The following is an 18,553-nucleotide window of genomic DNA, read 5'->3' on the forward strand; positions in this document are numbered from 1 at the left end:
ATAAGAAGTGGTTATATACATGATGGATTTTGATTTTTTTCTGGATCATCATGGAAAAAAATATAATTCAATTTGCTTTCATTACATCAGAAAATATTATTATTTTTAAGAAAAGACGAATTACAAATTCGTCCGTAGATGATCATCTAGAGAAGCAAAAGTTTTGTTTATACATTGTCTGGACTAGATCGTAAAAAAATTCTTCAAAATTTCCATTTCATGAGATGCGACAACTTGAACCTATTACGGTTCCTTAGCAATAGGTTCGAAGGAATAGATTTCAAAAAAATGACATTGTTGTCTCAGCTGTCACAATGAATTTGTCGCATCTGTTTCAAAGGACAAGAATAGTCGTGCATCTGATGCAAAAATATCACTCAGAAAATTTCGAATTTTGGTTCCATAGTTTAAGCTCGAAAATTTTCTTAATATCAATCGCGATTCTAATACGGAAATCAATGAACAACTTGCTATTCTTTTCACACTCTTTTTAGAAAGAATTGCAAAAAAATTCTATAAATGGTAAAATGGATAGCAAGTGCTGGGCTCAAACGATTTTGTTTCATGCTTTGACACGACATGCACAGTTTTGAAAATAAGATCTTGATTTTGAACCACGATTGTACTCATTTCACTGTTCGAATCCACTTATTCTCTTTATGCAAAATTTTTATTTCTTGTTTATAATAACGTTCGGCCAAAAAAAAAATACACTGATGAAATGTGTGAATTTGTTATATTTTGCACTTTAGTTAATGTAAAATTATTCTGCTTGAACACAGATTTTTTCAACACAATATCTTATAAAACGAGTATATTAGCAGTCTTCAAAAACGAATATATATCGAATCATTAGTTATATTTTGAAGCGTCAGGCAATCGCAATTCCTTTACGACGCCTTTGCCTGATGACAAGAAAAAAATAACATTTCTTTCGAGGACCATTTGTATGCAACTGGGAACAACCTCTTGGTTTGAACGAGATTTTTTGTCTAAGAAAATTTAAGCAAACCTCGATGTTATACGAGCCATTATATTCCTTATTTGTGATTTGTAGGTCGTATAAAAGGAAACTTGGCTGTCTTTTACAGACTAAATTTGCTAATATTTATTCTTCGGTCTGAACTGATTATTTAAATTCCAAATATTGCCAGTTTCTTTTTCGAATTTTCTTAACCATTCTTTTTTAAGTCTTTGTATTAGATTGCTACACATTTGGCTTCTTTCCCTACTTTGTAGAGAACAAATTTCAATTTTTAGACCTCCTCTTCTATTGCATCGAAATAAACAATTCTCATTCAGAATTTGTAATGGTTTTTCCAATCTACAAAAATCTAAGAAAGATCAGAATAAAAAATATCTTTATAAAATCTGTTATGATAAATGATGCATCATTAAAATGAGTTTAAAGATAATTATCGTAAATGAAATGCAAGAATGCTTTCTTTCTCCGCATTAATTTTTTCGAGGTATATAGTGAGTGTGAATTAATCCAATATGGATAAAGGAATTAATTCTATTTTTACCAACATTCTTGCAAACAATTTATATTCTTTTTTTTATCAGAATCGGTAGGAATATTAAAGAAATATAATATTAATACTAGCCTAAATTTCTGTCGTTCCTGCGAGAAGTATTTTTTCAATATTAGTCAATCCGTAAATGTATTTTTTACAGTAATACTTTCAAATAATGCTGAACACTTGCTGGATTAAAGAATTTAATTTTAATCATAATTACTTCACACAGAACATTTATAATGAAAAAAATCTTAGTGTTAAAGAAATCGCATTGTTTCTACCTTGTTCATCCTTCGCACTTGAAGCTGCATGTGTGAGCCGACCTCTAACGGATACATTTAATGGTCTTAGAAATTCCCAGTAATAAAGAGGACGAGCAGTTTCTCCTGAACAAGTCCATTTTTTTGGATCTATTATGCGAAACAGATAAACTTTATCACGGGAAAATTATTTATCTTTTTTCTTTGTTTTGCTTTGATAAAGGGAAAACGCACGTCACATATTTCTTACGTAAATGGAAAAAATTATTTTTAAAAATATGAGAATGTCTATTTGTAATTATTTGTTATAAATCGTTGCGGCTATCATACAAAAAATATATATAAACTTTCTTATCACGGTCATTGATAACCTTGCCATGACAGCCCTTTTCAAATGAAGGGAGGTTATTTTTTTCATTTCATATCGTGTCTCCACCGTCGGATTTGAAATAAATCGATTTTAGGAATATGATCAAAAATGCTCAGTTGTAACATATTTTTGAATTTGGCTTTGTTCTGGGATTGAAGATGCTTCTGGTAATTTCTTGTCTTCCAAGGTGTATTTTGCCGAAAACATCATCAGTTTGTTTTCTACACTTATTGAAATGCTGGAGCTTAGATCAATCGGCTACTTTGGAATGTTCCTTCGGTTAATACCAATGCTATTGCAACACCCTAGATACTGCTCTTACCTAGAAACTTTTTTGTAAAACAAAACTTTACTGCATCTAGAATCTGTTCATCAAACTGATTGGTTACTCCCAACAAGCGTTTCATGAAAGCAAATTTCCCTTTCTATCCAGAGTTCTGGTAATTTTAAAATCTCTATTTTCACTAATTTTAGCGTGTTGTTGCCAAATGGTAAAACTGAGACGGATCAATGCAGTTACATTTTACATATGATACAGAACTAAAACGTTTTCTTTTAAATATTTTCCAGTGATAAAAACATTCATACAAATGCTAACATCACTTTGATGCTTCCTTATTAAAAGGTAAACACGTTTTACAAGTTTTTTCTTGAAGATTAGTTTTGTAGAAGGATTGGTGCTCCAAACAATTGTTTAACGCAAAAATGTCCAAGTGATGATATGTTTAAAGAGGGTATTATATCATCGTATAATTTTCTACCTTAAACAATACGATGCTTAACGATTTAGTTCTTCTAATTTGAATATCAAACGTGGTTGCATTCATGCCAAATTCCTTTTGTGTTGAGTCAAATGTGACTGTTTCTAAATTTATTGATATTAAATTTGGCTCTTGCTCAAAACTTCATACAAAGATGCATTTTTTGATTACTGTAAAGATTCATTAAGCAAAATAAGATTTTTTATATTGCAATTTTATTTTTGTCTTTTCACTCCAAGACGTGATAGATAATACGTTCTTGGTTGAATACGTAGGAATTTTGAGCATTTTCTTGTCAATGTAAACTTTCATATATTTTATGGAAATGTTTTAAATATTAGTGTATTTAATTTTCATCCAAAAACTGAATGTCTACTTTCTACCATCTCATGGCAGTCATGGAGCATTTTCTACAAGAACGTGCACAGAAATGCAACTTAGATGCATTTAGATTTGATGCTTAAATGATATCCAAATTCTTCAAGATCAGGGGGAAAATATTTACTTTCCATCTCTAAGAGTAACTTTTTAGATGGATATTCAGAAAACAGATTGACAAGCCAGGAACCACTGTGCCGTACTTTAATAAAAATCGAAATTTTCACCCATCACAAGCAAGAAAAAAAAATTATCATGGGAACTTGCTATCTAAGGCCTGAAGAGACAAACGGATAAAGTAGGTGTAAATCTAAAAAGGAATGAAAAATCAGATAATTGTAAATTGGTTGTTCAGCCAGTTTTACTAAAATTAATACTATACATCATTAGAAAGATTATGTTCCTATTTTCTTATGTTTGAAGTTAAAATTGTATTTTACGAGATTTTTTTGTAGAAATGTCTTAGGTAAGCATTTTTGAAGCTGTATTCTTAGCTATAATGTAAATACTATAATGGAATATATTCTGGAAAGTGAAATGTAAAGAGCAATAAATATAAGTGATTGATTATATGTTAATAATTTCTCAAATATGGATGTATGCTTGTATAAATATTTCAATATCTAATTATATGTATATATTGTACATATGTATAAATTGTTCGTAAAAAATTTTGTATTGTATTGTTCGTAAACTAATATGTATAAATTGTTTGTAAACTATTTGAATTTTCTAAGCTGAAAGATTTTTTTTTATTTGAGTATAGTTTTCTGAAATAAACGCCTGTTTGTTATGAAGTTTTCTCTTTATTAAGAGTAATTTTTTTTTTTTTACTATTTTAAGATGAAACGTAATTTTGCTTTTCTTTCTACCTTCGATACATATAGGACTTCAATTAATAGTTACTATTTGTTTGGTTTGAAACGGTAATGTATAATTTCTTTTCTATATTGAATTAGCAGAATTTCTTCTACAAATAATTCTTTAAAGACTTAAATTGAAATTCCTATCAAATTCATTTCAAACCGCTTGTATATTATGACTGATTTAATTTGTGTGTAATTTATAGAATGTAAATTTCTTGAAATAAAAGAAATGTCTAAATTTTAATTAGAAATATTTAATTTATTATGTTGAAACAAATATTTAAAAATTATAATTATTACGTAAATAAATATTAAATTATAATTAAACTGAATATTTATAAATAATTATTTTAAAATTATAAATTTATTAAAATGTATAATTATTTCAAAAAAATACTGCAATCAAATGACGATTCATTTAATGAATAAATCCAATTCTCCTGAGTTTCTTGTAATAAAAACCTTTAAATAAGTTTTTGGTAATCGCAGTTAGCTACGCGTTCTAAACACTTGATATTACATTTGAAAATAGAAAATTATAATATCAAGATAATTTATTTCAAAATGTTAGGTGTTGTAATAATTTGTTTTCAAAAATTATTAATCTTTAATAATATTAATAGTTAATTATAATAGTAATAATAGCAACAGCAATAGTTTGTTATTGAATAATAGTACTGTAATAACTTTTTGAAATCCGACATGAAAATACGAATGGTAAATTTTACAGAAGAGATCAGTGAATTTTGTCTAACTAAATTTGGTCCCATAGTTTATTTTATTGTAGTAAATGCCTAATTAATAGAACTTCCAAATTTTAATTAAATTTTTAATTAAAAATTAATATGAATTAAATTTTTTCAATCATTAATTTACTTTTTGGTGAATATTGCAAAAAATGCATTTTGCATAACGAAATTACAAAAAGCAACTTCCGCAATAACGTTTTACCTTTAAATTCTTTTTCATATTTCTGAATTTTTTTTTAAAATGAATTTAAATGTATATTTTTAGTAACATTAAACTTCAGTTTTCAGCAAGGAGATTTAGAATCGCGTGAACTGTTTAAATATTATCGCTTCGTACTCGAATGTCTTTCTGTCACCATTCAAGCGGTGCATTTTTTTGACAGTTTTAATTTTAAATGCTAAAAATGCCTACAGAATGTTAAAAAAATGACGATTAATTTTCAATGAAATTCAACTTAAAACAGTTGCATGCATTTTTTTTGGTAATAAAAAGGTGCATGAAGTAAGTGAATAATTATGCATCGAATTATCTTTTTGAGTGTAAAGGGTAAATGTTTTTGCATGCGTATTAATGTTGCTATACGATTAAGCGAATCTGAAAGATAAATTAGACACATGAACTTTAAATCATTTTAATTCGAAGCAACGCAAGATACTAGATTCGTATATCTTCAGATTACATTGAATAGCTCGATAAAGAAAATTTAATAACTTATATGACATTTTAAAGCTAAATTTATTTGATAGATATTTAATTTGGTTCATAATTTAATTTTGGTACTCCTACTTTATCAGGCTACGATGTCTTGGAATTCGTTTAATATTTTTAAGTGTTCGATTTTTGAGTATAAGATATCTTCCTTGCCCAAATTTTATTGCTTCAGTCTAAAGTGAGTTTGAAAACAAAAGTAAGGAATATTAAATAATTTTGTCATAAGGATGATAACATTAAAAAAATTAATTAAAATCTTGAGACAAACTTCCAGGTCCTTCTACTAGGGAATATTTCTGACTATGATGCAAACTATCATTTCATTGCACCTCATTGTTTTTTTATATAAATTCTTCTGAAAAAAAGAAAGCATGCATAGAAGGGTTTCGAAATGAAAAGCATCAATTTTCTAATGATACTTTTGAGTGTTATTCCAACTGAGTATTATAATGATAATTGCCCATTACTTCAATACGTAAGTTGTGCAAGCCATCTGTTGTTAAAGTTTTTAAAGGTACAATAGGCAGGCACGCTAGTTTTGAATTATGATATCGAAATGCGAATTAAATGTTTTATGTAAATTTACTAAATACACTAAATTTTGTAAATTAAATGAACGTAGACTAAATTATTCTATTTGGCACATAGATAAATGTCTTGTTGCTTTAAAAAAGTTACTAAAATTAACTTTTCATTGATATAAAAAATTCATTGCAAAAAATAATCATTTTTATGCATTTTATCTAAAAAATGCTGCAAAATGTACTTAAAAAGAAATTTTTTCTGTTTCAACTTTGAAATTTAGAGTCCTCTGAAGGTATTAAAAGCAATTTTTTTTTTTGTTTGCATGTTATTACTGCTGTATTTTTAAGATTGAATTTGATAATAATTTAATTTTGATGATACAGATTTCATTTAATATTTTTAAGACTTTGTTGTTGAGTATTAAATACCTTTCAAAAATCTTATTACTAGAATTTTATATTAGTCTGAACGCGAAATAATGCAACGTCAAACATTTTAGTCATAATAGATTTTAATATTTTTTTAATACTATGTCTCCACTTTTAAAACAAGTTTTAAGTTCCTGCTGCAGGGAAATATTTCTCGCTACGATACAAAATATCTTTCCACTGTTTTTTTAATCGAAGTTCTTGCGGAGAAGAGAAAATTGCAACTATTTGGCTGGGTTTAAATCAAAGGAAACAAGTGCACTTCATGGAAGAATTTGGAAATCAAAAGCGCGAGGTTTTTAATTATATCCTTCTGAATTATTTAATTAAATATTGTAGTAAAAATTAACCACACCCTCTTTATTGGAACTATTTAAGTTGTTTGTTGCTAAACTCTTTAAAGATGTTATATAAAATAGACTTTGGATGTCGGCAGTAATAGAGTGAATACTTTCTAAACATTCATAAAATGACGCTTTCCATCTTACTTGATAAAAGATGCAAACTCTCTTCTAATTCATTCGGCGAAATTCATGAATTATATTTTTCTTTAAAACTAAATTTTATTCATAGAATTAGGTTCAGCAGTATATGTTTTAAGAGGTCACATTTTTTTGTTAAAAAAGAACGTTTTAGTTTCTTGTCGTACTGAAATGCGTAATAGTGAATTGGCGCTTTAGATACAATAATGTTTAGCAATTGAACACTTTAAACGAAATATCAGTCACTGCACAAAATGGAGCTTATAAAATATTCCTTTTCTGAGGAAACAGGGATTTGGTTTAAAACTTATTGTCAGTAACATATTTTAAATGAATATTAAATAAAAATAGATACAAATTTTTTAAAAATCGAAATTTCTTTTTTATATATTTTTTCCTCAATTATCAATCAATTATTCTAAAAATCTCCATATTTCCAAGTAGTAGGTGTATGAAAAGAATTTAAATTTAAAAAAAAAATATTTCGCATAAAAAGTAAGAGTGGTATAATAAGGATTTAACACAAGATAATAATTTTTGATGTAACAGATAGAGTTATCTTACATTATACTCTGACATTTTTACACTACAACTGTAATAAATCAAAATTTCCCCATTGTTCTATACTCTTTAATTATATCTAAGAAATATGGTATCCATTTATTAATAAAGCTCTTCTTTCTGCTTCAGGCCTGATTATTGTTATTCAATAAATCAATTTCAGCTATTTTAAATTAGTTATCTGATTCTAAAGAATTTAGTTTTTTCTGTCAATAATTAAAGCTTTATTTGCGTTAAATGATAAGAAAATTTCGCCCGAATTAGAAAGCAAGCGTTTGTTCTATTTATTGAGAGTAGGGTTAGCAGAATTCCTCACTCCCTCAGGGGAAGATTTGAAATCTGTTGTAAGCGATTACTCATAAAAAGGGAAACAGCTTAATAAATTTGACATTTAAATCAATCTAAACATTTAATACTTTAATGGTTTTTGAAAATAAATATTCCTCTTGATTACAGAAATTCTATGTGCTTTCAAAGACGTGCATTTTAATCGTTTTATAAGACGGAAAATTTGCCTTACTTATTTATAAAGAAGAAGATTTCATTTAAAAAAGAAAGTAAATTCATTCCTTTCAAATAAATTAATTTCATTTCTTTTTAATAACTGAAATTTAATTTTAGAAGAGATCTACAAAATTATTTTATCGAAAATGATTAAGTATAATGAAGAGATCTAACGTATTTTTAAATAAGCCTTGGAAATCTAGGGATTACTAAGGATCACTAATTACTAGGGATCAATTTTAGCATTAGAAAATTTATGGACACTATACTGGGTGCCCACAAAGCATTACATGATTTATAAATTTAAATAAATCAGCAATAGGAATAGGAAAAATAATTGTCTATCAATAAACTTTCAAGGTTAAATGCAGAAGTTTCAAATTTATGCTATAATTAATGCGCATAAATGATTTCTTCAGAGAAATTGTTCCAAGACCACTACAATCGCTTTAAAATGTGCATTTTTCGAAACCGAAATTACTTATCATACAGAAAAGTAAATTTTTATTTTATTTCAATGGCATTTTTATAAATTTTTATTTGTTTCAACGGAAATGAACGCACATGTCTCTAAATTATCTTCTAAATTACTGCAGATGATTTTGGAAGATTCATTTTTTTCTTGTACCAATTACAAATAATAACAGGTTGTTGTTGTTGTATGGTTTATTGGCACAAGAGCCATTTTAGGCTATACTGCGCAAACCTTACGGTAAATTCAGAACAGACCTTTAAACCAACACGATTTTAGAAGTTAGTGTAAGTAATTAAAACTCCATAAAAATGTCGATGCAAATATTATAAAACCATTTTAACGAAAGGCAAAGATTAACTTAAATGCAAAATAATCATGCAATGAAGACGTATTTTACAAAAAAGGAAAAACAAACAGATGAAAAAGGTGTGAAATACAGTTGAGAAAACGAATTGCTCTTAAAAATTTAAAAATATTTGGGTGGTATTTCTCACCCACCAGGTCTTGCATGTTAAGAGAAGACGAGTTGAAAACAATATGACGATAAGCATTAAAATCAGGACATTCAATTAAAATATGTTTCACACTAAAAGCAATATGACAAGTGGGACAAATTGGCACCCTTTCACCCAAGATGAGATGACGATGAGTAAAACGGGTGTGTCCTATACGGAGGCGAGTCAATTTCACATCAACCTCTCGTATAGGGTGAACAGGCCATAAACCAACTGTAGGCATGATGGAATGAAGCTTATTCTCGGTCTTCAAATCCCATGTTAATTGCCATGTTGAATGAATATGTTTTATGAAAAATCTCTTAATGTCACAATATGGAAGTTTATGGGACAAAAAAGAGTCTGCAGATTTTGCCACGGAATCAGCTTTTTCATTCAGAGATGCCTACGTGACTCGGGATCCAACTAAACAGGATATGAAAACCTTCATTTTGTAGGAGACGCCAAGTAAATAGGATTCTAATCGCAATCGGATGCATGCGATTGCTGTAGTGTGAAAGTATCTCTAACGCACTCATACTATCGGTATAAATAATAAAGTTACTTTCAGGGAAAGGCGAAATTTTCTGAAGCGCACAGAAAATTGCCATCAAATCAGCACTGAATACTGAACAACAATTATGTAAACGATAGCTTAGTTTATCAGATGGAAGAATTATACCACACCCGACATGCCCATCTGATTTTGAGCCATCCGTAAAAATTGGTACAAAACAAGAATATTGATAGCGATGGTGCAAAAACAGGTGCTTAAAGACAGCTGGATCATTTGAAGATTTATCAAAGCCTGCTAAGGGATTCATGTAAGAAAATTTTGGGATGTCCCAGGGGGGAAAACACAATAATCTACAGTCTTAATTATAACATTTGAAATGCCTGATTCATGCAGAAGTACTTTCGTTCTCTCATTAAATGGGTGAATGTGAGAGGAACGAGTATCATATAGTCTGCGAAGATTAACTGGTAACTTTATATTAGAGATGGGATGGTTAGGAAAAGATTTTGAACGGAAATAATAACAGGCGGACAATTTTTTGCGTCTTAAATCAAGAGGTAGCTGGTTGCAAATAGAGTAGAGGCTGTCTACGGGAGAGGTACGAAACGCTCCGGTACAAATCCTTAACGAAGAATGGTGAATGGTATCCAATCGTCGCAGGAAAGAAGCACGAGCGGAACCATATACAATGCACCCATAATCCATGCGAGAGAGGATGACTGTTTCGTAAATATGGAGCAGAGATGTCCGATCTGCACCCCAAGATGTTTTAGAGAGTACCTTTAAAATGCTTAGTGCTGCCTCACATTTCTTCCGCAAGTTTAAAATATGAGGAAGAAAGGAGAGTTTTCTATCGAAAATTACTCACAGAAATCGTACCTCATCTACAACAGCGATATGCGCATTTCGTATTTCAATGACAGGATCTAGATGGATATTTCGTTTCCTGCAGAAATGAACGCATCGGCTCTTCTCTGAAGAGATAGTATGCCCGTTATTATCGCACCAAGCTACTACTTTATTAACGGCATTTTGCAATTGTCGCTCTATTAAATTCATATTGCTGCCCTGGCATGAAATCTGCAGGTCATCAACATAAATTGATGCCTAAACAGATGAAGGTAAAACAGATAAAACTTGACTAATGTAAATAATAAAAAGTGTAACACTGAGGTCACTTCCTTGCGGAACTCTTTCAGCTTGAATAAAAGAATCAGAATAAAAGTTGCCTACACGAACTCTAAAAGTCCGATGTGATAAAAAATTCTGTAAAAAGATGGGCAAGTTTCCTCTAAAACCAAATTTAAAAAGTGTAGAAAGTACTCCATAGCTCCATGTAAGGTCATACGCCTTCTCAATGTCAAAAAATATGGAGACAAGGTGGTTCCTTCTAACAAATGTGTTGCGAATTTCGGTTTCGAGTAATACGAGGTTATCATAAGTAGATCTACCTCTTCGGAAACCACTCTGCAACGGGGGAATACATCCTTGTTTCTCCAATTCGTGAATAAGGCGTGCATTGACCATTCTTTCAAAGGTTTTCCAATACCAGGTTTTAATATTGGGATCACAATAGCTTCTCGCCATTGTGAAGGGTACTTCTGTTCAATCCATATTCTGTTAAATAATAATAACAGATTCGAAAGGGAAGTTGTGTTCAAATGGCTGAGAATATTATGCGTCATTCCATCTGGTCCAGGGCTTGTATCATGGGCTTTAGATAAAGCCGTTTCCAGTTCAGGCATTCTGAATTTACAGTTATATGGACTGGTATTTTGGGCTTTAAAGCGCAAAGGCAACCGTTCCGCGCGATTCTTAGTTGTCAGAAATTCAGGGCTGTAAGGATCTATAGCGGATACTTGTGCGAATGCTTGACCGAGAATATTGGCAATATCTAAAGGGGCGGAATGCGCCATATTTCCTGTATTTAAAACAGGAATGTGGGTTTCACTGTATATCCCATTAGCAGCCTTTACTTTCTTCCACAAATATTTACTGGAAGTGGTGGATGTGATGGATGACACGAATTTAATCCAAGATTCCCTCTGACTACGTCGGCGTATGCGACGAGCAAGGGCTCTGGCACTCTTAAAAGCGACTAGATTTTCTGTTGTCGGATACCTTCTAAAAATATTCCATAGTCGTTTTTGGTTCTTATGACTGTCGCGACAAGCTTCGTTCCACCACGGTCTACGAAGTTTTCTTAGACGTGGGGAAGTCTTCGGGATGGTGGCATTTGCGGCACTTATTATGATATCAACGACATGTTGCACTGCTTCCGTGATGTCGCAAGTATTGACCATAGTCTCTGTGACATTTGCCAATCGCATAAAAGCACCCCAGTCTGCCCGCTGGAATAGGAAACGCGGAGGACAATGAGTCACACCACCTCTATCAACATGGGAGACAATAATAGGGAAGTGATCGCTATTATAAAGATATATGCTCACTGCAAAGGTCAGCAATCGCAGAAGTTCAGGAGAACATATGGCCAGATCAATTGTATGGAAGCTACGTGTGGGTTCGTGAAAGTATGTTTTTTCTTCGCTGTTCAGTAAACTGAGACAGTTGTTGGCAATAAACTGCTCAATCTGTCTCCCGCGAGAGTTTGTACTATTCGAACCCCACAAAATATTATGACCGTTGAAATCAGCAAGTATAATAAAAAGTGAAGGAAGCTGGTCCTTTAAATTGTCAAGGTCTTGCTGGTAGATGACATCATAAGGCGGTAAGTAAATGCAGCAGACTGTGACAAATGTTCGCACGTGAACTTGCACAGATATAGCCTGTAGAGGAGTATGTAAATTTAGTTGTGAGCTTGGATAGAGATTTCACGTGAAGATACAGACACCTCCAGAATTGCGAGAACCTGTGTCTGCATTTTTTCGAATACATGTATAACCGCGCAGTTTTATAGGAATGTTTGGTGTCAAAAAGGTTTCTTGAACACCAATATAAACAGGATGAAAGTTGTTAATAATGGTCTTGATGTCATGAAGTTTGTACCGAATGCCGCGACAATTCCAAAAGAGGAAGGTGCCCATTATGAAAGTCTTTTTGCACGGGAAGGTGTGGGAACAGTGTTCGGAGGTTGCGTGACATCGAACCTCATTTCAAATTCATCCTCCTCCTCAAATGGATGGAGTGAGATGATTTCGGAACTTTTTGATGTGCCACCAAAAATGAACGTTAAGTCCTTATGAGAAACACCTTTATCCGCAAGTCCCAGAGCAACAGAAATGCTTAAAGTTGTTTTTTTAAGTTTACTGGCAAGATCTTTAGTAGCCAGTCCACGTTTGGAGAGCTTTAGCTTGAGAGATTTATTTGATTTCTTTTTTGGTTTAAATGTGACATTTGGTTTACTATTATCAGGAGCACTATTCAGGGAAGTTTCAGTATCAGAATCAGACAATTTTACCTGTGTTTCTGTTTTGATGCCTTTTTTTTTTTTTTTTTTTTTTTTTTGTACAGTTTGTGCAAGAGCAGTTTTCACAATAGGAGTTTTGAACAGCGGATGCATAACTTAAACCAGGTTTGGGTGTTAATGCAACAATTTTGCGTCTCGCTTCGGGATACGATATATTCTCTTTTATTTTAATTGTTGTAATGGGGTCAATTCACAGTCACGTGTCAGGTACCAAACAAACCGTTTCTGCTCAATTTTCAACCGTTCTGCGCATGTCGGGATGTCTGCCGATAACGTTGATGAAACTATTGTTTAGTAAATGTTACGCTAGTCGATCAATTATTAAAAACTTCTGAATTTTTTTAAAGATATTATTTTGAATTATTTTCTCCAAATTTTCGTAGTTATATAATTTTATTTCTTATATTAAAATTTTAATTAGTATTTTCAATGGAATTATTGTTTTTGCATAATTAATTAACGTCGCTTTTTAATTCGTTTGGTGCTGCTTTATTCTTTCCTTTCCCATATCCTTCCCCCCTTTTTTTTATCCAAAGGATACATTTTGACAAATGACTATGGCAATGTTTTTGAAAAATTACATATGTTCTTTTTTTACATATTATTTAAATATTATTGAATGTTGGATCTTATAAATATAGTTCTTTTCAACAACAACAAAAATAAATTATTACTCTTAGATAAGTTAATATTTTAAAGCTTACTAATAAAATTATTACATTTTTTTTCTTATGTAATGATTTTTATTAATATTGAGACTTTGATGTTTTCAGTTTGCTCAGAGGAAAGAACATGAAATTCAAGTTAGTATATATTGAATAAATTATGCTTAAAATTTCAAATTATGAAATATAAAAGGTATAGATACCTTTTTTTTTAAATCTATGCAACTTATGAATCAGTTATGTCATTTTAATTTGTAGAGATCATTATAGGAAAACAAATAAAATTACAGTTTCATATTTTTTGTTTACACATTACTAAAAAAAAATAGATAGATAGATAAAATATATATGATAATTATTTGAAAAAATGTGATCAAATGGATGTTTCAATGTACTCACTAATTCAAAAAACTAAAAAACTATTTATCAACATTTATTTTTTTAGACACTTAGAAAAAATATAAACACAGTATGACAAGAATGTCAATGTAAATGATGAAATCAATTTTATTCAACAGAAACATTCTAAATACTAAACAGTTTTTTTTTATCATGAATAAAAATATTATGTTGAACAATATACTTTAAAAGTAGAACATTTATGAAATTTTATTTAATTATTTAAATGTTAAAGCTACATTGATAAAAATTACATTGAATGAATATCATAAAATAAAACATACAATACAATAAATTTAATAAACAAGAATAAGGTCATGATATATATATATATATATATATATATATATAGCGAGAGAGAGAGAAGTTAAATAGGATATAAAGATGAGTTAGAAGAAACACTTTTATGATTTTACAGAATTTTATAATTCAAAATTGATATGTTAAAAAAATAGAAAAAAAAGTGAGACATGCCTGTAGCAATGAAGTTGGAAATAAAAATTATATAATAAATGCTGATATAGAAATTGATTTTCAATGAAAAGACCAGTATTTATTAAAACAGAAATCACTGAGGTGCACAATGGTATAACATGATATTATGATAAAAGTCCATTTCAGTTTAAATACAATAAACTATTGACATTTCATTTTTAACAATAGAAAAGTTGTTTGATATAAATTCACTTTGAATCCATCACAAATCTGCAAATGTAATTAGAAAACTAGTAATAATGCTTTCTGGAGCCATCCATTTTGCTCTTTTGTTATTAGACATGATTACCCAGCAATAACTGAATAATATGAATTACTAAAAGATAAAGAAAACTTTAAGGTTCATAATAAAAAAGAAAAACCTCACAATGCATTTTATTATAATGCCAAAAACTAAAAATCAAATGTAAAAATTATTTGATGTTAATTAATGGTTTTTATACTTAACTAATTTATATACTTAATTAAATGACATGTGTTTTCAAAACTTAAATATATACATTTCTTATATATAGCACTCAATTTATCAAATTAAGAGCACGTTTAATAAAACACATCAATTATATATATATTATAACAATCAATAAGAAAATTCAATTTTCAGTAGTTAGTAAAGATTGTACTTATTAAATAAATCTTTAATAAATTTATTCACTTCCACCTACGTTTAGCATTATAGCAGTTGTTATTTTTGCAGCAAGAGTTTGTGTATTCTGGTAATTTAGTACTATGGAACGTTAGAATGTAATGTTTTGTTGGTTGAATTTGACCATCCCGTCTAATATTTATTTGACGTACCTGCGTGACTCCTTGAGGTTTAAGCTCTTTTGTTATTTCCTCAAGAGGGACATTGAACAATTCCCCACACGTAATTACTCCCTTAGTATAGTTCAAAGAATTATGAGGTGTAACTGTCACAGGAAATGTAGCCAAAGCTTTAATTTTAATGATTTGCTGTGCTTGCTTTTTAGAACTGACTTCCACCAGCAAATCACCTGAGCGCATTTTTCGAATGGAAGACACGTCTCCTACAGTTGCTGTAATAGCTTTTTGTACTAGAAAAGGAGAGATGTTATTAAATGATTCATTATTTTCGGACATACGTTTCATTATAAAAAAGGAGTCGAAATGATGAAAGTTGGTCGGTTGAAAGTTGACAAATTTTATATCTTTATGACGCTAACCGAAGGGAGATTTTTTTGAGGAGCCCATGCGATATTGAAAGCAATTCAGGCCTGACGGCACCACCCACCACGGAGCCCAACAAGGGAAGGCAGCCACCGGCTCTGGCCATCCCAGCCTCGGCACTTACCTTAGTGGTAGCTGGAACCTATACGCTCCGAGTTACCCACGGGGACAGTGACCACCCTTAACGCCAAGCTCAAGGAGTAACCCCTTCGCTTGATCCCAAGCAGACTAGCCACTAAGGTGACTAGCTACCAGCCGATTGATGCACAGGGGACCACAGTACACCACCCGTCTTTCTAATGGGTCGCCACGCACGGCCAACACGTGGGGTTTTGGCTGTCCATGAGAAGCAGGAAGCAAACAGAGTGGCGACAGCTTCTCATGGAGAGCTCCCTCGCTTGCCATCGAGGAAAGGAAGAGATACAGCAGACAGCAGCAGGTTTAGAGGAGTGGAAACATAAAGGGAGTGTAGATCCCTGGGTACCTCGGGATTGGGACACCCGTACTCACCTATAGTAGGCGAGTCCCTGAGAGGAAAAAATAACAGGAGTTAGCACTACAATAATATTGAAGCTAATTCAAGTCTTTTCCAGCCAATTTGGAATAGTGCAAAAAAAAAGTTATTATTCGTGAAGGATATAATGAGAACATAAAAATATAGGTTTTAAAAACCATTTTATTTGTATAGTAAAATAATGTAGCATACATTAGTTTAGAGAAAACCTGCAATTTTATAAAGAAATAAAGTCATAATGCAGTTATGAGGAAGAAATACATTCAAAATTCAAAATATACATGTGATTAAAATTATAATTTGCACAGAATCATTTCTTATCAGAATCTCATATTTTTAAGGCTTTATTTATAGCCAATATTTTAGATAAACGATATATGTCAGAAATTATTAGTATTATAGAAGTGCAACATTTTTTTCTTTGAAATGACTTAATATTAGAGATAATAAAAATATTTGTAATTCTAGTCTAGAACTTTAAAAATTATTTTTAAGCCATGTTGTCAGTGAATTTTTAAACGAATATCAAGCAACTAATAAAAGAACAGAAAACTTTCTATTGAAAAGAATCTATTCACTCTTAGCTTCAAAATTTGGAAATAAAATAAATGGGGAACTTAGTTTTTTTTAAGGTAGTAACAATTTATTCGTAGATAAAATAGCTTTTCAATGTTTTTTTTGGAGAGCAGACTATATTTCGAGATCGTAGAAGGATCCTCTTGCAAACAGAATTTTGATTTCGGGATGAGTATTGACGAAAATTTACTTACAAAAAGGCCCTTCACTAATGTATTTAACTTTGTTTTGTAATCGCTGCTATTTTCAGTTTCACTCTAATCAGTTTGATTTCCAGCCATCATACATCTTTACACGAACAGCTACTGTTTATTGTTATTTTCTCCCAAGTCGTTAAATGCTTCGTCTTCGTTCATTGCATTATAGACTTTCTGCGAATCTTTTAAAATAACTACTCTAATAATTTAAAAGGGTACCGGTTTTTCTAATAGTTCTGATAATTCTCAAAACATTTCCTTTTATATAAAACACTTATCGCATCATATTATACTTTCTCTTGTATTTAAAAGATTCGCAGATGGGCACTTTTCTTAGCTTCGTTTGCTTTAAAAAGTAAAATAGGCTGTATTATTTCTTACATTCACCAAAATGTGAATCTATGGGCTAATACCTTTTGTTTCTTTATAGCCACAGCGAAAATAAAATAACCAGAATCCTGCAGCTTTTTACTTTTTAATATTATGCTCAAAAACTTGCAATTGGAATCCTCACATTTCTCTCTAAAATCCACACGCATCACTAACTTATCAGCCGGCCTTTATAGAGCATTACAGTTAAGCCATTTGTTTGAATATTAGATGATGTCACTATTCGGTAATCTTCATTGTATTTTAGAGTCTTAAAAGTTCTTCTACTGCATTGGAAAGAAATGTAATATCATAATTTTTGGTATTCATTGTTTCTACAGATTTCCACCAGAACAATTCTTTTAATTTCAGGTAGTAAGTCCAACTTTGGAGAAAGCATTTCTAATCAAATAATCATTGTACAGATTAGTCACTAATTTCTATGTAGTAATATTTGGTAATGACCTAAATGATTGATTTGAATTGCATGATAGGATTCGTATTCAGATAGTATCTATCTCAAACTGTTCGCAGCAACTTTAGAGTTGTCTCCTTTAAAGGTGTCAGGATCTGTTAAAGACCACAAGAGGACTAATTCGGAATTCGGCACAAGCAGGAGAGTGAAAAGTAATAAGACGTAATAAAACTAAAGTATAAAAAGGAAATAATAATAAAAGTAAATATCCAAAGAAAATAAAAAATAATGAACAATCTTTGACAGAAGACTAAAGAATAATTTTATAATGCACAAAATTAAATCTATCTAAATTAATGCTATTATATAAGTTTTGAAACTTATAAACATGCTAATATAAAACTAACAGATAGTTGATTAATCGAGAATTTCGTTAAAAACGTCATAAAATCATACACTTGAGATGCTAAAATCGTAGAACTAATTTCATCATTCTTGTTTTTTAAGTTTCACCTTTATCATGCTTTTCTTTCTGCTAGAGAAAAATGTATATTTCGTAGTAATCTATTTCGCTCAAATGTGGTAAAAATCTGCAAATTTAATCAGAGACCAATTGCTAATCATTAGGCATTAAACAAATGTCTAGATTAGTGCGTTTATTGGTTATTGCGTTCAGGATAACTCAGAATTTGACAAGTAGAGAATC

This window comes from Argiope bruennichi, chromosome 7, assembly GCF_947563725.1.
Source record: "Argiope bruennichi chromosome 7, qqArgBrue1.1, whole genome shotgun sequence".
Classification (NCBI taxonomy): domain Eukaryota; kingdom Metazoa; phylum Arthropoda; class Arachnida; order Araneae; family Araneidae; genus Argiope; species Argiope bruennichi.